Source organism: Ursus arctos, unplaced genomic scaffold (genome assembly GCF_023065955.2).
Source record: "Ursus arctos isolate Adak ecotype North America unplaced genomic scaffold, UrsArc2.0 scaffold_37, whole genome shotgun sequence".
NCBI classification, from domain to species: domain Eukaryota; kingdom Metazoa; phylum Chordata; class Mammalia; order Carnivora; family Ursidae; genus Ursus; species Ursus arctos.
This window is the reverse complement of record NW_026623053.1, coordinates 386,329-409,306: the sequence shown is the minus strand read 5'-3', so window position 1 is coordinate 409,306 and position 22,978 is coordinate 386,329.

The following is a 22,978-nucleotide window of genomic DNA, read 5'->3' as shown; positions in this document are numbered from 1 at the left end:
AGAAGAGGATTATTCCCCAAAGGTGGTGCATGGTTACAGAGATGTTAAGGAGTGAAGGACCATACCTTCTATTTTTTGTAACTCCCAGACTTTCCAGTTCAGATTCCTGTATCTAAAGAGAGTGCAATTTCAAAGCACCCCAATGATATTGTGCTAACTAACTTTTTGTGCTGTTTTAAATTCAACTAGTGCTTATTAGGTCTGTAGGAAGCTCTATTTTTAAAAACGATCTTTTGCCATTCCAGTATGAACTTCCCCAGATGGAGTTCTTCATCCCCTCTCAAAAATAATCATACCTACTTCTCTATTGTTGTTGATAGTTCCGTTTGTCTCTCCTTCTCTGCAACATCATTTCATTTATTTATCGATAACCTAATATTTCAGGTCCAGTTTGCAGTTTTGAAAACACAAAGATGAATGGGCCATATTCTCTGACTTTAAAGAATTCATGGAATAGTCAGAACCAAAACACATGGTCAAAATCCAATACTGTAAGGATGATGGCATGTGTAGATCAAGGGGTATGACGGGAACAAGGATGCAGAATACAAACTAAGATTTGAATAATCAGGAATTGCTAAGTAAAATCACCACTTGTGTTTTAAAGAATGAAGAGTAATTATTCAAGTAAGGCAGAAGGAGGAGATAGGGCATTCTAAACTAAGGATAAAGCTTTTCTTTCTCTTTTTTTTTAATGAACATGAAGTACAGAGCTTGTATCGAGTATAAAAAATTGCACATATAACTAGTGTATCAAATCCATCCTCCTTGGAATGAAAGTATACATGACCCTGATCCTCCTCTTATTATTCTTTATATTCATTTGATGAGGCTAATCATTTCTCTTTTCTCCAGCTGAAACTCAGATGGAGTTTCCCTCATGATTTTTCCAGTCAGTTCCTTCAGTCAATTATTAAAATGCCCAGTCCCATAAAATAGTCAAGATTCCTAGTTGATTTAAAGTTAAAATTTCCCTTTCCCATCTTTTTCTTCCAGTTGAAGAAGGGGATATGGAAGTATCTTCTCTTTTGCACATAATATAGGAAGATTGGAGTTAATTCAAAGGATATGTAGAGTCATTGAAAATACCTGATCATAACCGTAGTATAGTTATATTTCAGTTTGTAACTATGCTTTGTTTAGAGAATGCATTTAAAGGAATAAGACCAGAGGCAGAAGAGAACAAAGGAGATTTCCCCCCAGTTACCCATGATAGATCTAGTAGTGATGCAGAAGAAAGAAAAGGGAAACTAAGAAAGTAAAATCTGTGTGCACTGGGTGATTGTTTAGATGTGAGTGGAGAAGAAAAATGTGAGATCAAAGGTAAATCTCAGTTTCCATATTGGATGGGATGGGTGGAATCTGCTGTTTCCGTGGACGTATACAGAAGGTGGAGTTTTAGACAAGATGTTAAGCTCAGTTTTAAATGTGTTGACTTCAAGGTGCATATGAGACAAAGTGAAGATGGCCATTGGACCCTTGTATCTATTACTGAAGTCTCAAGTAGAGAATGATGATGGTTGAAAACTTTACTAGAGATAGTTATAAGTGTAGATATAAGTACATGGAGTATACATATACATAAGATCTATGTATCTATACTTTTTTCTAGAATTTCCATTTGGTTCTTCAATGAACATTTCAGTTTATCTGCTAAGATTTATGTGTTTAATCATTATGTGTGTATTTTAATTTACATACTGAGCCTAGTTATTATAAATGCTTTTAAAATCTTGTCTGCTAATTACATATGGATCATCTCAGAAACCCCAGTGATTGCTTGTTATTGCTGAAATAGTTTGAGAAATTACTCATATGATAGAATTTATCATTTAAAGTCTATAATTTAGTGGTTTTTAGTATATTTATAGAGTTGTTCATTGATTGCTTTTTATTCTGAGTATTAGTTACATTTTAAGGTTTCTTTGTATAGCTAATAATATGGGATTATATCCAACATTGTGAATGATACCTTACAGAGACACTGGATTCTGATATATTCTATATCTGTATGTATAGACACACACACACACACACACACACACACACACACACACTCACACACATATGGCTAAAGTGTTAAATCCACAGAATGGGAAAAACAAGTAGTCAAGGGAAGAAGACACACCTGGGTAATGCCAATGTGTATAATGAGTGGTCTACACAAAGAAGACAGAAAAGAAAATGAGAATAAGTAGAGGTTATGTTATCACAGAAACAAGACGTATTATTTCTAACTTAGAAGTTTTGATTTATTAAAAATCTTAACTTCTCAATTCTATCAAGATTACTTATTTCCATTTCATTACAAATATCATATACGTTTGCTAAAACTTATTGTAAGTGCATTCATCCTTCCAGAAATTAAAAGAAAATGCAATATAAATAAATTAAAAACAAAAAACAAAAAAAACTTCCTTTAAAAAAAATGTCCATGACTGCCTGATAAATCTGGATTACTCCTTTTTTTGTTGTTGGGGGGGGCAGTGAAGGGAGTGTTGGTAACTATGTTGTGATCAACATCTTTTCATTCTCTGCTCCCTGCTTAGCCATTTGGGATGCAGGGTTTCTGCCAGAGTTATAATGCAGGTGTTCTCTAGCACATTATCATTCCATGATTATGTATACAGACCTTGGATTTACCTCTGTTTCTGGAACTCTCTGTCATTAGGAACATAAGTTTATCACTTTGACCTTTATCTGTGATGGAGTTTTGTTGAAATCCCCACCATAAATCATACTGGTGTTAACTATTTGTCTTAAAGTCTTTAGGGCCATTATCTTATAAACGGAAATTGAAAGCATCTTTATCTCAGTTAAATGAGGTACACATTTTTGTATATGAGAAGAGATATTTAGAGTCACCTAACAGAAATCTTTGAGTAAGATCGGGATAAGTCAACTACTTTTCTGGTTGAGTAAGTATTGTCAGCTTTATTGTTACTACTAAGAATTTTATCAGCTTAGAACTTGAATTTTGATTTTAACCATGTTTTCAGAAGAAATTTATATCTTTTCTACTATAATTTTTTGAATGAATTATTGTAAAATGAAGTAGTCACTGAGTGAGCTATAATAATGGCATCTACTATTTACATAGCACTTACTATAATTTTGTTCAAGTATTTAAGGAATAAAATACCAAATTTCACAATAAATACAGAAATATTGAAGTTCACTTGTATCCATATCAGGTATAGAAGATCTGGGATGGATGGATAGATAGATGATAGATAGGCAGATAGGCATAAATGAAACAATGAGAGAACCAGTCTATTTCTCAAACTGGTAAGTAGTATTTCCAGACCACAGTGTTATAACTGACTGAAAACTGGTACTAAGGAGAAGACTAAGACCTTATTATTGTCCTCAATGATATTTTTTCCAACTGTACTGAGATATAATTGACATATAACATTGTATAAGGTTAAGATGTACAAGGTGATTGTTTGAACACATATTTTGTGAAATGACTACTATAATAAAGTTAGTTAACACCTCCATTATCTCACATAATTACCATTTTGTTTTTTTGGTGAGAACACTTAAGATCCACTCTCTTAGCAACTTTGAAGTGTATAATGCAGTATTGCTAACTGTAATCATCATTAGATGCCCAGAATTTATTAATCTTATAACTAGAAGTCTGTACTCCTTGACCAACTCTTCCCATTTCCCATCCTGTGGCAACCACCATTCTATTCTCTGATTCTGAATTTGGCTTTTTCAGATTACACATGTGAGTATTTGTTTTTCCCTGTCTGATTTATTTTACTTAGCATAATGTCCTCAAAGTCCATATAGGTTGTCATACATGGCAAGATTTCTTTCTTTTTTATGTTTGCATAATATTCCACATTGATCAATTTATATGGAATATATATATATTCCATATATATGTATATATATATATTCCATATATATGGAATATTTGCTATTTTTCTATCCATTCATCTATTTATATGGAATATATATATGGAATCTATAAATATATATATGTATATTTGCTATTTTTCTATCCATTCATCTCTCATTGCTTTAGGCTGTTTCTATATCTTGGTTATTGTAAATAAGGATGCTATGAACACAGGGTGCAAATATCTCTTTAAGATAGAGATTTCATTTCCTTTGGCTGCATGCCAGAAGTGGAATTGCTGGATCATATGGTAGTTCTATTTCTAGTTTTTTGAGGAAACTCTAAACTGTTTCCCATAGTGTTTGAACCAATTTACATTCCTGCCAACAGTGTATGGGGGGCTTCCCTTTCCTCCACATCCTCACCAACACTTGTTACCTCTTTTCTTTTTGATGACAGCCATTCTAACAGATGTGAAGTAATATCTCATTGTGGTTTTGATTTGCATTTCCCTGATGGTTAGTGATTTTTTTCCACGTAACTCTTGGCCATTTCCTCAATTATATGTTAACCCAATAGAAAGACAAAGCTAATGTATGAAACGAAAGACAATTTCTGTTAAACTCTGTGGAAACAACTATAAGAACAACAGAAGACTAGACTTCATTTTTACTGAAAATCTAATTGCTGAGAGCTTTCACATGCATTCTCTTATTTACTCTTCACAAGAATGCTCTGTGGTGACATTATTAAGGCCATTTTGTAGGTGAGAAACTAAGAAACCTGTGCTAATTCACAAACATGACTCAAATGCAGATTTATCTCATTCAAAATCCTGTGATCTTTCCATTATTCCACGGAAGTAGTGGTGAAGGACGCAGACTATAGTTTCTTTGCTCTGTTTTTCACATGAAAGTAGATTCTGCATGCTAAACTCTGTTTTGTATCAGTGAAGCTCCTTTAGGTGGCATTATTTTACATTTGTAAAGGTTAAAGTAATCCGGTTTTTCTGGGGGGGGGGGGACTTTTCTCTTTCCAAGGATGGGTGATAACACTCTCAATTTAACCCAAAAGTAGTAGACCAGGAAGGTTTTACATAACACAACTTCCCAGCTTTGCCAACCATGGATATCTTTAGGAAAGTTAAGTCAAGATTTAGATCTCAAATATATAATCCCACTATGAAGTTTCAGACTTCTAATATGAGGTTTCAGAATTTCTAATACATGTTCAAGCAAATGCAGATTTCTCTATTTTTTCCTTGCAGAAAACAAAATTGTGATCGTCATAAAAACAGACTGCATTATGCACTTTTTATACCACTCATAGAATCTAATATGATGCTAAGAGAGTAAAAGTTATGGTAGTTGCTAAATAAGTCTGGAGGCAAGAGCCTCACTACTGTCTAACCAAATAAGTATTTTACATTAAGGAACTTCAAGCCAGGCAGGAACTGTAGACAATCATGAAATGCTATTGGTGAGAAACGTAGGCCTGTCTCATATGTCTAAACTTGGAGTTATCTTTCTCACCCAAATATATGTAGTTATTTTCCATATTTTTCTTTTCAAACTGTTGTTACCATCAAAACATACTGAATATATACAGAGCTTGGTAGCCTCGCCAGAAGTGCTGCAAATGATGAAGAGTTCAAAGTTTCAAGAGGTGGTTTATACCATTGAAAGGTGTTAATAATTTTTAGAGCAAACTAGGCCTGAAGACATCTCAGATCACACTACGTGGTAACTTCAGTATCCCCTAAAAATAGTGACAGAGCCAATCTCAGTGGACATTCAAGATTTGCCTCATTTGTAAATACTATCTGGGCTATGTGTGTAGAGTGAATAAGAGATTGATGTTTACAGACTTCTGTTAGATGCCTCTCCAACTAGATTATACTGCTTATTATCATCACCCCTAAGATGTTTTTAAGTCAACTTTTAGAGAAAAACTGATCCATTTGTTCAACACATATATATTTTTTAAATTTTTATTGAAATTCCAGTTAACATATGGTGTAATATTAGTTTCAGGTGTACAATTTAGTGAGACAACACTTACATACAACACCTGGTGCTTATCCCCAGTGCATGTCTTAATCCCCATCACCTGGGTAACCCATTCCTGCACCCTCAACACATACTTTTGAGCACTATGAAATAAACCTTAATCTCAGTGCAAGAGATACCACAGAGAACAAGATACACAAAGTTCACACTCTCATAGGGTTTATGTTCTCATGTAATACCCACGTCTGCATCGCATCTTCCCTGAAAGTCGGTATTTATTTTTATTGACTGATATTATAAATATCTTTAACAAAATATATCAAGTGAATTATAATGAAAGAAAATTAACTTTTGTCACCTCATTGGTATATGATATTGATCAATGAATAAGTGAATTAATTATTTTCATCAAATATGACTGTTATTAACATAGTTCTGCTTTCATTTTAGGTTTGGAGTACGAGTCAAAATTTACATCCATGCTGGATTTTACTAAAACTATAACCTCATTTGTGGCAATTAGTTTCATGTAACATCCAGTTTCTACTAAAGGACATTCTGGAAGGTATTCTGACAAGGAGTGGAGCGTTACTTGTTTTCATGTGACCGCTAATAATCAAATTCCAGCCAGTCTGCAAACTTTGGTCAAAAGTAAGTGTCACTTGATTGTCTAATAAATTATTTTCTGTGGTGTTTCTTCCCCTCATAGTTGTTTTTTTTTCCCCCACTATGAACTTTTCCCGCTTTTCAGTTTTTCCTTATCTTAGTAGTCAAGTTAGTGTTATAGGAAGGGTGTATTTCTTAACTGCAACCCAAAAGACTAAAAATAAGACTGACAGTGGAATTCTTAATAGAAATTTTTTTTAAAAATGGCAATTATCATTTTAAACAAAATAATTTAAAATATATAATTCTATGCCCACTGAAAATATCCTTCAAAGTAAAGGTGAAATAAAGACATGTCCACAAAATTATAGTGAAGAGAATTCACTAGTAGTAGATAGATACTAAAAGGAAGTCTTCAAGAAGAAGGAAAATACTCCTAGAAATAAATACAGAAAAGAGTAAAAGTGCTAAAAAAACTAAAGAATGGAAAAACATGTTATTTCAGCAGTATCCAAAAGAAGACTTATGTAGTTATGCCAATGTCAAATAGGGAATATTTTAAGGCAAGAAGTATCACTAGAAATAAAGAGAGAGCAAAAAAATAAATAGAAGAAAAACATTTCATAATGAAAAAGGTCAATCTACCAAGAAGATTTAATAATTCTAAAATTGTGTGCATCCAACAATATAAGTTCCAAATATATACAGAACAAAGTGGCAAAAGTAAAAGGTGGAGTGCAAAAATCCACAATGAAGAAAATTTTAACACACATTTCTCATAACTAAGTCCAAGCAGGAAAAAAATTCAACAAGCACATAGAAGATCTGTAGAAGTTATTAAGATATTTACCTAATTGATATATATGAAGTGCTGCAGAACAAAATAGATGAATGCACAGATTCTCTTGACATTCACATGAACATTTATCAAAGTGTATTGTAAAAAATTTTATATAGGCTGGAGTAAAAAGAAAATCTCAACAAATGTTAAAGTACTAGATAATTCAGAAAGTCCTTTGACCCCAATGTAGTGAAACTGGAATTCAGTCATAAAAGATGACTAGAATATGTCCTTATATTTGAAAATAAAGCTATATATTACTAAATAATCCACAGACAATATTTTGAACTGAATTACAATTTTTTAAAAATCTAGTATTGCCTGCAGAGGCAGGCAAAATTGTTTAGACAGAAGGTATTACATTAAATGTATATATACAAAAAAAGGCTAAAAATGATTATTCTAAAGGAGTTAGATAATATCAAATTAATTCTAAGAAAATGGAAGAAAAACATAAAGAGCAGAAATAAAAATTTAAAAATCTATGGAACACTAGTCAATAAAAGTATTAAACAGCCAAAAGTTGATTTCTCTATAAATTATAGACTAATAGATTTGATACACTCCTAATAAGATCTACTAAGAGGGGCATCTGTGTGGCTCGGTCAGTTAAGCGTCCTACTCTTAATCTGGGCTCAGGTCATGACTTGAAGCTTGTGAGATCAAGCTCCGTGACAGGTCTGTGCTCAGCGTGGAGTCCCCTTGAGATTCTCTGTCTCCCTCTTCCTATGCCCCTCCCCCACCCTTACAGCTATAATCTGTGTGACTATATAGATAAAGGAAGAAATGTTTTCTCTAAACAAAACTTCGTTCAAGCTAAAAGACATCACAGACCAGCTACAAAAAAAAACAAAAAACAAAAACAAAAAAAACCCAAAAACCAAAAAAACCGAAAATAGTTTAAATTATGTTCTGTTTCAAGAAAACAAAGTAAGAGATTCATCTAGGATTCAGCAGTTAGAGATTAGGAATATAATAATAAAACTATTTATGGAAATCTGTATCAAAAACTGATTTTCAACCTTTCCAGTTTCATGGCGGTCTCATAAATAGCTACCGTATTTTCATCCTTGCAGATGCGAGAATGCTCGATGCCTATCAAAAAGGAATGATGAGGCAGAACAGATGAATGAAGTAGGGAAGTCTTATGAAAAAACAAATCAATACGAAAGACTTTCTTTAATAATAGAGTGTAAATCCAACCAGGAAGGCAGTTGTGCCAGAGCCGCCTTGGAATTCCCCCAGGAAAGACAAGGCAAGAAGGAGTCAACACTTCAGGCTCAGCCGGTTCGAATTACTCTGGTGCGTCTGGGGCCGCAGAGGTTGTCTCTAGTTGCCTGAAACCCATTCAGGGCAGAGAAAGCACTGGGCTCCGCATCTTCAGCTCCGCACTCGCACCTGCATCGGGGAGCAGCTGTGGCTCCGCCTCCTTCCCGTCGGAGCGTGAATAGTCGGTTGCCCACGCTGCATCACATGGCGCGCCCGCCTCGTTCGTCCCACTTCCTGTCCTGCTGTGGATGTTTCGTAGCACGTCACAGAGACAAGGGTGAGTGCAGTGTAATAAGGGATTTGGGGAGAGGGGGACCACGTTCGTGTGCTTTTGTGAACGTATATTGCTATAATGACGCTATTTTATTACTGGGTACTGCTGTGTCTCTTCCGGTGCCTCCTGTAGGCATTAAGCTTTGTCAGAGGGGCTTAGGTATAGGAAAGGGCGTCGTGTCCGCGGGGTTCGGTACTCTCCACAGTTTCCGGCACCGCTGCGGTCCTGGCATGTGTGCTCCCCAGCAAGGGGACACATGTCGACCGTACGGACGTGGGAGGGAGAGCTGGGTAAGACGTAGTTGGGGCACGGACAGTGCGCTGCTTGGTGTGTACGTGAAAACGTGCTTGTGGGAAGGTTGTCGTTATCTTCAGGAATCCTCTAGCTCCGGGAAGGGCAGTCTCTTCCCGGGTCTGAAGGCTCCCAAGAGAGGTCAGAACGTCATAATATACAGAAAATAACCAAGCACAATTAATACACATACTGAGTGTTGACAAGGGTGTGGAGGAACTGGAATTCTCATACACTTGGGAAGACAGTTTGGTAGTTCCTTTACAGTGTAAACATTTACCTGCTTTGTGACCCAGTGATTCCACAGTTAGGGGTCTCTCTGCCCAAGGGAAGTGAAAGTGTAACTCCATACAGATATTTGTACACTCGTATGAGGTATATAGCTGGTGTATTTCGGATAGCCAGGATTTTGTAAACCATCTGAATGTATGTCAGCAGGTGAGTGAATGAACTGATGGTGGTAAAGTCATGTAATGGAATACTGTTTGTTAACACAAAGGAGCAACAAGTGAATGTGCACGTGAATGAACACCACCATGAATGAGTCTCAGAATAATTACGCTGAAAGAATCCAGTGCATGCCAAATGTCTATAATATATTTCATATCATTCTAGAATTCTTATAAATTTATGTAAAATATATGTAAAATTGTAGAAAATGCAATCTAGGGTGACAGAAAAATGTTCAGTGGTTTCACGGGGATGGGGTGAGTGTTAGGGAGATGTCAATGGCAAGGGGATCATGTAACTGTTTGAGGTGATGCATTTGTTTGCTATTTTTGGTGTCAGTTTCCTGACTGCAAATTTTATTAGTTTCCTAGGGTTACTATAATAAATTACCACAAACTGGTTGGCTTAAAGTAACAGAATTTTATGACGTCAGTTCTGGAGACTAGGAGTCCAAACTCAATGTGTTCCAGGGTCATGCTTCCTCTGAGGCGTCTACGGGAGGATCCTTCCTTGCTTCTTCCAGTCTGTAATAGTCCTGGGTGTTTCTGGCTTTGGGGCAACATCCCTGCAGTCTCTGCCTCCATCTTCATATGGCCATCTTCCCTGCATCTGTGTCTTTTTCCGAAGTTCCCACTTCTTAAAGGAAGGGAAAAATGAAGGGGGGGGGGACATCAGAGGGGAGACGAGCCATGAGAGACTATGAATTCTGGGAAACAATCTGAGGGTTTCAGAGAGGAGGGGGGTGGGGGGATGGGTTAGCCCTGTGATGGGTATTAAGGAGGGCAGGTATTGCATGGAGCACCGGGCGTGATACACAATGAATCATGGAACAGTACATCAAAAACTAATGGTGTACTGTATGGTGACTAACATAAAAAAAAAACCAAAAAACACTAGTCGTATCGGAATTCCAATACGACCTCATATTAACTAATTACATCTGCAGTTACCCTATTTCCAAATAAGGTCACATCCTGAAGAAACAAATATTTCAACGTATCTTTTTAGAATTTGACCAATATATGTTTATTTACATACTCAGAACTTATCAAATTGTATTCTTCAACATGTGTGGTTAATTGTATGTCAATTAAACCTCAATAATCTGTTCAAAGTTGCTGAAAAGAGAGTCCTATAAGCAATACACTACAGTAGGCCAAATTCTAGATCTGAATTTTTACAAAAGAAAAAAAAAACAGCATAATAAGAATAGGCTGTGTATCATATGAAGGAAATTGAAAAAAACATTCAAGACACCGGAGTCATCCCATTAGAAGTTCCCTCAGGAGAGAAGAGAATGCTGTCAGGAAGATGAAGCATCATGATTGTATCCACAGGGTGTCCATTACATGGGTGAACTGTGGCAGGCTTACTGCTTAGAAGACATTCAGTTGAAAAGGGTCATAGGCAACACCAAGTTTTGAAAGTACAAAATAATAGCTATGTTTTCAAAGTTTAAAGGGTCCTTTAAATTTACAGAAATGTGTTTCAAATACTCACCCACAGGAAGGAAATAGGACCATTGGCATATTTAAGTATCGTTACAAATTAACATATTTGAATGTTAATTAAAATTCAAATAAATAGATTTAATAAGAAAATGTATATTTTATTTTTTTTAATTTTTTTATTTTTTTTTTTGTCTCTGTATTCTTTTTTTTTTTATATAATGATTTTTTATTTTATTATGTTAGTCACCATACAGTACATCCCCGGTTTTCGATGCAAGGCTCAATGATTCATTAGTTGTGTATAACACCCAGTGCACCATGCAATATGTGCCCTCCTTACTACCCATCACTGACCTATCCCATAGAAAATGTATATTTTAAAATAAAAGAGATTTAAGCACGGTGGCCATTGAAATAATTTTCATATAAATTTCTGAATACATTTTAGAAATTGGCAGAGTGAAATTTAAAATAGCTTTTATTTGATTCAAAAATTGTATTTTAACTTTTAGTAGGGTACATTCGAAGACTAAAATATATTATTGAATATGACTTAATTAGACAGTACCTGCAGTGATTTAGTACAATTTTTTTCTTATACTGGACATAGAAAAATAAGAGAAATCAAATATAACTTTTCTGGTATACAAACCTATTCAAAACTGCATCTAGATTCATTTTCTAGAAATACTTGAAATAGGGGAAAGATTTCTTCTGAAAATTGCTGAATTTTTTAAATCATTTTTAGCATTTCTGCCCATTAATAATTACCAAACCCTTTTTTCTCCCTTCAAGACCTCCTCTGTTCTAATTTTATGATGTTACTCCTAAAATCTTTGTGTATCTACTAACCTAGTTCTTGGGCTGGTAGTGAATTTATTTTCTAATTACAGGTGGCCTGGTTTAGATCAGACAGTGATGGGTCTCCACCTGTATGTTGAGTCAGGAATGAAGTCTTATCATCCTGGTGTGCTAGCATGGAGTCCAGTGAGCTATCCAAAGATATGCCTTTTTTCCTAAATGAATTGAAGCCAAGGGGATGAGTGTCTAGCTCTCATTTGGTTGGAGGTCTAGTGTGGAACCATGCTGAGCTGATCACTGAATGAGTCTTTGTGGAACATCCTTCCATGTGCCACTTTCACTGGACAAAAATCCCCTGGGGGTTACATGAGAATAAAGTATTTTACCTTTATTAGTTTTATGAGACTAAATTTTAGATTCAGCATTATTTTCTTTTCCTAGTTCTTCTAAACTTTAGTGATCATGAAAGTCAATTTGTTCCACTTCTCATTCATTTACCAATGGAAAACAATCCTTGGGGGCCCTTTTAAGATTACATTAAATGTAATTATCTGGTTTCAAGTGAGTAAGACCCTAATTACTTTTGAAAGAAGGTGCCTGAATGATATACCTTCAACCTACGTCCAATTTGTTCTACTCAGACAACCATCAAGGAAAACATTCAGTGACAGAAATACAATGTGTAGTCTAATTTGGTATGGAATGAATATTTTCTGCAAGGCTAATTACAACCTCCTGGAAAAAAAGACTAATCTCTTGTCACTGACACAGTAGGTCAATAACTATATTTACATTCCCCATTGGCACCTGCTATGTTCTCCGGTAATCAACTCACCAGTAGATAGGACACACTTAACATGCATAATGTGGTTTTAAATGTACTATTACATTTTATTTTTTTATTAAAACATTTTTAATTTAAATTCAATTAACATGTAATGTATTATTTGTTTCAGGGATACAGTCTGTGATTCATCAGTCTTACATAATACCCAGTGCTCATTACAACACATACCCTCCCCAGTGTCCATCACCCATGTACTATTACCTTTTATTTATATCTATTTTTCAAAGCAAGCACATAAGTTAAACTATTTATTTTCATTCATTAATTAAATTTAGGTACAGAGAACTCATGAATTCATCTAAACAAAACATAAATTACAACTAGCGCTAAGACTAAGCAAATTTTATTGCAGCAAATACTGCTATAAAATCTGCAGTTTAGTGTGAAACTGTGATTAATGCCCATGTTTGCCAGGTGATACCTAGGGAAGTTGTTTGGTGGGGTTGTTTGTTTTTATTAACATTGGATTTCTAGTCCTTGTCTATAAGAAATTGAAAGATTTTTATATTTCTTTTATTTTTGCTTGTTTATATTCTTTTTACTTTTTCTGGTTTAGTCTCACAGACTGATTTGGTCTTACAGCCAGCAATCATGTGTGAGTGTACGTCTGCATGATAGCAAAGGAGTGACTTTTCCTTCCTTTGAGTATTAACCTTAATGTGTCTTATTTTAGTTTTCGTTTTCCCTTGGGCAATGTTCTGAGTGCATACTTTGACGTCTACAAATTCTCCTGCAAAACTACATGTGGCTCCTTTCAAATTGAGTCTTCCCCTCCCCAGCCTCCCAAAGATAATTTCAAAAATTTGATCAGAAGTCATAACCTGGCAGCCTGTAAGCCAAATTCATTCAGTAGATGTGTTTCTATTGCAATGACTGTTGTGAGTTATATTGTTTTGTTTTTACCTCTGTAGTATTTTTTAATTGAATAACTTTTAAAAATTGGGAAATTTCATGTAACCTGGCTTTTGAAAATTGTGGGATTTGCCAACATGGAGTTCACTTTCTACAGGGAAGAAATCTTCTGGAGTCGAGTCCTTTTAGCCTTGGCAAGTACACATCAGTTTACCATAGATTTCAACAATCATGATTTTTCTTATCTTGGCTCGTTTCATTCATGTATTACTTGCTTGGTCCAAGTAGCCATTTGAGAGTGTAATATGTGATTAATATGCATTCAAAGAGCATATATATTGGAGGACCATGCTTGTGCTTATGGCTACAGTTTGGCTTAGTTTCCACTAAATGACGTAGCTGCTTGACGGACAAAAGCAGTGCTCTGAGAAAGCGTCCTTTATATGGTCATAGTTTACTAAAATTCAAAGTGTTTTACCTATATAAAAATAGCTGTTTATTAAATATAAAGGCAGATATGGATAAAACATATATACATTTCCATTACAAGACAAAATGACGTTAAAGCAAGATGTGAGGGGTGCCTCACCCCGCAGTTGGTTAAGCATCTGGCTCCGGGCACATTCTCTGAGTCCTGGGATCGAGCCCCCACATCAGGCTGCATGCTCGGTGGGGAGTCTGCTTCTCCCCCTCTCCCGTTGCCCCTCCTGCTCGCTCGCTCTCTGTCTCAAATAGTCTTTTAAAAATAAAAGAAAGCAAGATGTGAAAATAAAAAGATATGTCTAGTTTTAACTTGCCCACTATGAGTGAAGTTTGTTTTTTCTTACTGGTTTATGAAGACAGATTTACTTTCAAGTACACCTTGGCTATATACAGCCCCGGGGCAAGTCTTGTCTCTCTCCCCTATGCAGTAGTTCTTCTGCTGTTAGCCAAGTGCCAGAACCCACCCACGGAGAGCACAGCAGTACTGGTTTTACCTCTGAATCTCAGAACTGAGACCAAGTCCTCACTGAATCTGTAGGGACTGAGCTGTGTCTCATTCTTCTCCTGTCGTCTGACTCAGAAGCTGCCCTTCAGGGTGGTAGCTGAGCCCACTAAGGTTGGCATGGCATACCAAGTCTGCCTTCTTCTTGCTGTCTCTCTCTCCAGCTTCTCTTTGTGCCTTATCCCAGTGCTCCGCTCTCTTTACCCTGAATGCTCACATGAAATCTAAACCCTTCGAACCCTACATCTTCCATTGTTATGTTTCTAAGTAGCAAAGCATCAAAACACAGCTGTTTCTGGAGAAGTTTTTAATGATACTCTCTTGTATGCTTTAAACAGGATTAAACAGTGTTAAACAATTTTTTAAAATTCGGTGTAATTTTTTTTTAAAGCATTTCCTACTTCATCTTTCCCATAGCGCTAAGGGATGTAGGGACACAGCTGCAATCTTCACTTGCTCCAGCTCTACCTTTGTTGTTACTGTTGGGTTTCCCCAGATGCCGCCTCCTGTCTACAGTGGCTCTCCCTACTACTTTTCATAATGAGTTGGGTTTTAGTATTCTCTGTAGGTGTCACCGATGGCCTAAGTGGCCTTGAGAAGAACTCCATGAAAGGAGAGGATGTCTGAAGTGGAGGAGAAAGGGACGCCATTGAAGTTAATCACACGTGATGGCGATTCAACCTTCCTGTAATTAGTATTAGTTGCTAGAATGAAGCTGAGAGTAGAGAGGAAGACAAATAGTGATCCTTTCGTAAAATCACAATATAGGTAAAAATACAACTTTATTTCTATCAGGACAAGGTGTACATAGAAACATCACATAATCCCTGATACTTCGTGTAGCTGATGAAGTGAAATATGCCTGATTTCAAATCACCACTTCAGCGCATGTTTTCAATACGTGTTTTCATCTAGAACTTTATTTCTTGAAATGAGATGTCAGGGAGTGGCCAAGCAGGATGATTAGCTCAGATCATTTAAGGAGTAGACCTTGGGCAACCTTGTTAACATTTTGAAGATAATTTTTTTAAAATATAGCTTTATAATAATGTGGATTGAAATAATAGAAGCACTTCATTTTAAAAATCGAACATATCTGTACTTTAATGATTTTTCTTCAGTATTGCAAATTAAATTTTTATTTGTAGAATTTAGTAAAAGCAGAGTGGGGCATAGTACTTAAGCCTACAGTCTTATTCAAATTAAAATACCCGGATCTTTTAATTGATAATATCACTTAGAAAGGGTGTGATCCAATTAGTAACGTTGCTGTGCCTGGTTTTCTGATTTGAGAGATGGAAATGATAATAGTCATATATTAATACTAACTTAATGGAAAAAGAGGCTTTGCAGATGGGAAATACTCCTATCCATTTGACTGATGCCCTGATTTAGTTAATTCTAGGTCCTTCTTGCAATTAACAAATATTTACCAGCACGTCGGTGTTCTGGTGCCTGCTGTGGAAAGTGTACTGGGTAGACCTCCCATCTCTCCTCATGTGACTGCCTGGTAGGTGGCAGGGTAGAGGAACCCCTTATGACTGGGCTGCAAAGAGGAGTTCGTGGGGAATTTGGCGTTGACAAAGCAGTTACTAAGAATTTCTTATCTTCCAATCCCACGTCAGTTCCCACGGTTTATTGTCTCCGGTCAATATTATTTGCTGTGGATTAGGTACACGTGGCTTTTATTATTTTGCTAGTAATGTGGACATTTTCCTTCTTTACACATTGGCAAATGTACATCATGTTCTGTTTCCTGATGGCCTCAAATGTCTCCACTAATTCCTTAATGTAAAAGTCAGCAGTGGGAACAAGGCTGACCACAGTACTACATCAGGGGGAATCCTAAAATTCCTAAGAAAGATGACATAAAGATATTGTAGCTTATTCAAGAAGAGCGTGGGGATTGGAATTGTATCCCAGTTTGAACACAGAAGCTTCCATTGGGTGACTAGCTGGGCTTCTTTAAACAAATCAGTCAAACTTATCTATGACTGATTTTTCTTGTTCTTAGAATAAAGCAAATCTGGACAGATTGAGAGTGATGTTGGATAGGCGAGGAAAGTTAATATATGAAAAGCACCTAGCAAAACACCTGGCATACAGCACTCATCCAGGGAATGATAACAAACCTTATCATCATCAAAATCATCTTGGGGATAAAGATCAACATTACAATGACTTACAATTTTATGCCTTTTAAGGCCTGGCTTTTCAGAGATCCTGTTACCCTGTTTCAGGTCTTTTATTTACAATATTAAAACAAGCGGTGTTTTGGGTTTTCTCTGTACGAACCAGCTTTAAAAAGTGGTAACGAGATTGGTAGATCATAGGATGTGAAAGGGTGAGCCATCATTCTAAATGGTGTATCCACATTTCATCAAAAGAAATTGAGATGTAGTTTTTCCTGCTTTAATCAATATAAATACCAAAGTCAATATTTGCATTCTTGAAATAGAAGCAGACAAAGGACCCTAACACTTCCCTGGTAAGGTGGCCATTAAGTTCCAGTTAGCCTGAAATAGGCCCAGATTATGTTTGTTTTCCCGGTATCCTTATTATCGGTGTCCCTTTTACTCTTAAAAGTTCAGTTTGGAAAATAGTATATAACTTACATGGTTGCAACATAAAATGGTAGACTTGTTAGGCTGTGGCAAATTTATGTAGCAAACTGAGAAAAGCACCTGACTGTCCAAATGTGATTTTTGAAATTCTGCTACCTACCTGTCTGACATGAGGACCTCCATAGTTCTCCTGGATCTAGTTGAAAACCTTTGTTATTCTGAGAACCTCCAACATAGGAGGAAGAACTGTAAACCTAAAAGGTGATGTGATTGAGATCTAGTGGTTTTAGTGATTGACTAGGATTTAATGCTTTGATGGCGATCAGATTCCCATACGAAATAGTTTTTTTGTAAACCACAGTAAAGTGCTCCATGCATATCCCACTTAAAGAAAACATATGAACTTGACTCAAAAAGAAATCAAGGTTATTTTATGAACTAATAATTGCTAAAATACTTCCCATTCTGATAGCCCTACTGCTGCATTTAATTGCCAAAGTACATGTTCTTGGGAACGCATGGTCAGATTTTGATTTTTTTTAATAAAAGATAATTATCCCAAAGTTACACAGAAAAGCATCTCTTTTATTTTAGACAGAGTCACAGTTTTAAAAAAAATAAGTAGTTACATTCACATTCAATGTGTATTAACTTTTTAGAGACTCTTAATATGTTTGTATTTTCTTTCTATTCCTTCTAGGCAAACTCTTACCTTCACTACCTATCCACCTGTTTTCTAGCTAGTATTTTTATTTACTACTTACAGCTCACTTACTTGATCCCAAAGAAAGATCAGATTAATTGGGAAATTGAGCAGAAGAAATGCACTGGCTTAGAAGCAAGCAGTGGATACTAGCCAACTTTAGGGAGTTAGGCAGCCTTTCACTTACAAAAGTTGTGGCCAAGAGGCAGGTAAACTACTCCGTAGTCATCGTCTAAGGAAGTACTGCCTAATAGGGTTCTTCTGTACTTGCAATTAACCATCTTGCTGTGGATCAAAAGTAGAGTCCCTTTATGTCAAAGCTACACTCTGCTATGGAATGTTAAAGTGAAGTTCCATCACACTTACAGTATTAAGTCCTGCACAGGATATGTCTGGGAGTGGTAGGTGCCAATCACCCACCCAGTCTACCCCACACTCCCACCCACAGGGCTGCTCTCCTGCTTTTCCCACCTGGGTTGAAAGACCTACCAGATCATACTCATGGATAAACAATGCCATATACAATTAGTCCTCAAAACTTCCTATTTTTCTGAAATATTTGATTTTATTCCTTCTGTTGTTTAAAATCTTACTCTGTATGTAATAATAAAAATAGAAGTAAAGGACAAGATTTTCCTGCATCTCCATTTATATGTCACTAACACTGGAAATTTGTTTCATTCAAAGCAATTCATTGTATAAAAAGGTATTTATTTGAAGTCTCTTATTTAGGGTCTTCCATATTGCTCCATGTGGGATAAATGTTCGAATTTTCCATTTTACTTTCCACATTATTATAGGGACATCAATGAAATTGAAATCTCGGTTAAAAGTACATCATTTAAGTAAATTATAGGGACAAATGAACTTTTGGGTAGAATTACACTTTTTAAGTAAGTGAATACAATTTACAATTGGTATGGGCGGACTGTTTAGATAACTATATTGGAATTTTAAAATCTGATTATCTTATTCGTGTATAAACCCAACTCCTCTCTTTTATGTTGAGAATTCTTGGTATGCTTTGACTTGCTCTGGAGATTCACATGAAGTCCTTGGACTTGAAATAATTACTTCACTTACACTAACTCACGTATACTAACTGCAAGACTACATTGTAGCCTCTCCTGAAAGAGTTCTCTAAACCTTTCTCTGATTTAACTACACAGAGTTGTCTTACCGAGAAATGTGAGTATAGTTTTCTTTTTTAAAAAGGGAAAATCTTTTCTCACAAAAGAGCAAAGCCATGAATCTATAGAATATCCCTTCAAAATATTACTGTTGGATATTTCTTGTATACTTTTTGGACTAAATGTATATATCAATATAAAAAGAACATATAGGTTTAGTGTAGATACTCCCCATTTAAGTCACTCAAAAAAATACAGTTTCATGTCATGAAGAACATACGTAAGGCGTTTTCAACATACATGAGTAATTACGAGGCTTTGAGTCCACAGATAGTATTATCACCAGAAAACTGTAAAATCTCAGTAAAGATACAAAACCACAAATGCTTTTACGCCATCTACTTCATGAGAAGTAGCTTCTAGTTTCAGCTAGAATAAACATAGGAAAAATATTTTGACAAATACAATTCTAATTCTGGTCAAAGGGATGTAAACTACATCTCCTACATCTTAATTATAGTTGGATCCTTTAGGCTAACTACTAGATGACTTGGAGGCTGTCGGTTTCTACTGGAAATGAAAACAAAGTATCCTTGTTTGTGTCAAAGATGTGGTTTATCATTTAGAACCAGAAATAGCTTTAGAAACAATTAGGGCTGTTTTCCAATTCCTGTGCATTTGAATATTAACCATGCAAAAAGCAAAATGTTGACTATCACAAACTCCAAAATTTAAATAGAAGATATTTTTTCCAATAGGATAATTCATTCATCTGCATGATACATTTTATATAAAACATACCACTAGTTAACTTATCAAGGTAAAGCTCAACTCAAATGCTATGGTGTTGGATTGGAGAAAGCTTTTTTAAAATGACAAAAAGCTCAAAAGTATATAAATAGCTGTGTTTAATTACATTAAAGTAAAACTGCATATAAAATTCTACAAACAAAAGATAAAACTGGAAAAAATTAAAAATCCTTTAACAGTTAAGGAATTCATATTCTTAACATGTCCAGCATCCATGTGAATCAGTTGGGAAAAGACCAATGTCCAATGAAGGATTGGGAAGATGACATGCATGTGGGGAAAAATCTCATCCTCACTTATACAATATGAAACTCAGCTATGTAACATACCTATCCTATTCCTATAGTTAAAAAAAAAAAATTACTGACACAATGTGTCAATGGAGTGTCAGGAAAGAATGCATTCTCATGTGTTGCTGGTGGAAATATACACTAATACAATACAACAGGCAGTTTGGCAATATTTCTCAAAATTGAAATGTATAATTCATTTTGCTTAATAATTCCCCTTCTAGGAATTTATCCAGTGACATACATCCTATGTAAATGACGTCTGTGCAAGATTTATTTGGAAATAAATGTCCCTGTAATAACTCTGCCCCAGTCCGAGGAGCCCACTGAGGCTCCGCGAAGTTGGGTGGCATTCCCCAGACTCCCAGGCAGGAGGTGGGCAAATCCCACTGGGCTGTGGAGGGGCAGGGTGCTCACCTTGTCACCAGCTGGTCCAGCACCTCCTGGGTGGTAGCATAAGCTCTTCACTGCGGTCACCAGGAGGGTTGGGGGTTGGAGCCCAGAGCAAACCCCCAGGCTCTCGGTGACGTAGGCAAGGAGGTGGGACAGGAGGGCCCACAGTAGACAAAAGGAGCAAGGTGCCTGGCTGGTTCCGTGGGTTCAGGGTCCGCCTCTTGGTTTCGGCTGAGCTCCTGATGCGCGCGTCCTGAGATCGAGTCCGTCGTCAGGCTTCGCACTTAGGGCAGGGTCTGCTTGAGGATCCTGTCTCTCCCTCTGTGTCTCCAACCCCCGTCTCTGTCTCTGTCTCTGTCTCTGTCTCTGTCTGTCTCTCAAAAAAATAACTCGTGCAATCTCTTTAGGGAAAAAGGAGAATGGCAACAATATGGGGATGTGAGGTGGGGGGTGTGTGAATGGACGTCGGTATCTCAGGTCAGATCGTTAGCTGAGTATTGACAGCCGCTCCCTGCACTAACGGCATCGTCCCTGTGATTTCTGACGATGTATCTCAGGCTTGAGAACACAGAGACTGTTTCATGGGTGGGGGTGCTCGGGATTTTAGGGCACGTAGGATGTTCCGTGCAGCGCTGTGAGTTGCCAACAGAAGGGAATCACATGAACGTCCTGCCTCTGTGAAGGGCTCAGTGGCTGCGGTAACGGATGGGCCTTCTGGAATGTTGTGCAGCACAAGGAGGCGCCTGCTCCGGACCCTGGAGGGGCCCCAGGGATGGGTTCCTTCACAACCAAAGGGCAGAGCAATAGGCATAGTACCATGAGCCCCAGGCCCCTTTGGGGAAAAGTCTCCCAGCTCAGCAGGATCTCGAGCAAGGGATGAGAGGTGGTTTAAGGTGGCTTTTCTGATATTCGTACAGATATGTGGATAGGGACTGTGCATGGGGCCAAGGCCGTTGGCAGGGCCCTGAGGGCAGGTTTGGGGAGGAGATGGGGATCCAGGATCACATGGGAGCAGGAGTCCAGGAGGGAGCCCCGAGGAGCCCAGAGGCTGGTTTCTGGGATCTGGGTCCCTTTGTGCCGCATCGGTGCCCTGGGTGCTGGGTCCCTCCGGCACCTCCACTCACCCTGAGCCAGCGCTGGACTTTGTTGGCAGTAGAGGACTCCTTCCTGTCCTTCAAGGAGGTGGGGCAGGGGATCCCATCGTTCAGCTCCTGCCCTGTCTCCTGTGTGGAGCTCTGTAAAGACTGCCCGGCAGCCAGGCGGGAGGCCTCGGAGGTCTGTCTGGCTGCCTTTGCTGGTGCTCAGACCCAGGGGACTCCCTTGCAGACCCACCACACCCCAGGATGCACGCAGCTCCACCATGGAGAGAAAAGTGACACAGCTCGAGGGCCCTGGATTCACTCTGGCCCTGGTGAGAGGCACCTCAGGAATCCTCTTTCCACCCTGCCCACCGTGGCATCGGTGTGACCATGAAGGCATCCCCAGGGTATCCACTGCCCTGCAACCTCCTCCAGCCCAGGGCGGGACCTCCCCCACATACCCCTCTTTCCCTGAAACTGGGGGGATGGGGCTGCCCGGGGGTGGCTCGGAGAGGTGGCCTGGCCTGGCCTAGGCCGCTCGGTATTACCTTCCGGCACCTCCTGGCAAAGGCCCTGCGGCGTCGGGGGCGCGGGTTGAGCCAGTGTCTGCAGCCGGTGAAAAGTCCCTCAGCCCGGGGTTTCTGGAAGCCAGAGCCCCGGAAAATGGGCACGCAGCAAGAGAACATCTTTCACTATCGAATGTCTCCGGCCAAGTGAGCCTGATACGGGACCGCACTAGAATGTGGGTGCCTGGTGACCGGGGTTCCAAGTTCTGTGGGGGTCGGTTATCAGGGAAGTGACTTCACTTCCTGGGATCCCCTCCCCGAGTCCACACCTGGACTAGCACCTACACAAACAGTGCTCTGGGCTGCCGACTGCTCATCCCCTTTCTGCGTGCCATGCCACATGCGTACCCGGTGACACCAACACAACCCTCTCCACAGGCCCTAGGGAAGGTCTGGGTGCAGCCAGGGCCCCAGCTTAGAAACACCCCGGGCTCTGACGCAAGTCTCCATCTTCCCTGTTGGGGACCCCGGAGAAGCCGTTGTGCCCGTCAGGGATGGTCTGTGTCTTGCCTGTGCGATAGAGATTTTTCCAGCGGACTTCTTGCGGAAGTCCACAGGCATAGGTGGGATACCATCTAAGAAACTGGGGGAGTGGTGTCCCACATAGGGAATACCTGCCACCACATTTTCTTCCTTTCTCACCTTCTCTGAGTCTGTAGCTCCTCCGATGCCACCCACAGTCCCTATTGTGTTGTGTGTGTATCTGTGCACATGTGTGTGCCCCAGTACTCCTATTGTGCAGGCCCAGAAGATGAGAGTCCCACCTAGGGGTGGATGGGAAATAGCTTTCCCAGGTCTTAGGCTTTCTAATTTCCAAGGCAAACCCTGCAGAAGGCATTGGAGCCTTGGCTTAGAGGGGCTGAGCCCACCCTTACCCCTAGACGCTGCCAGTCGTGTGTCACGAGCCATCC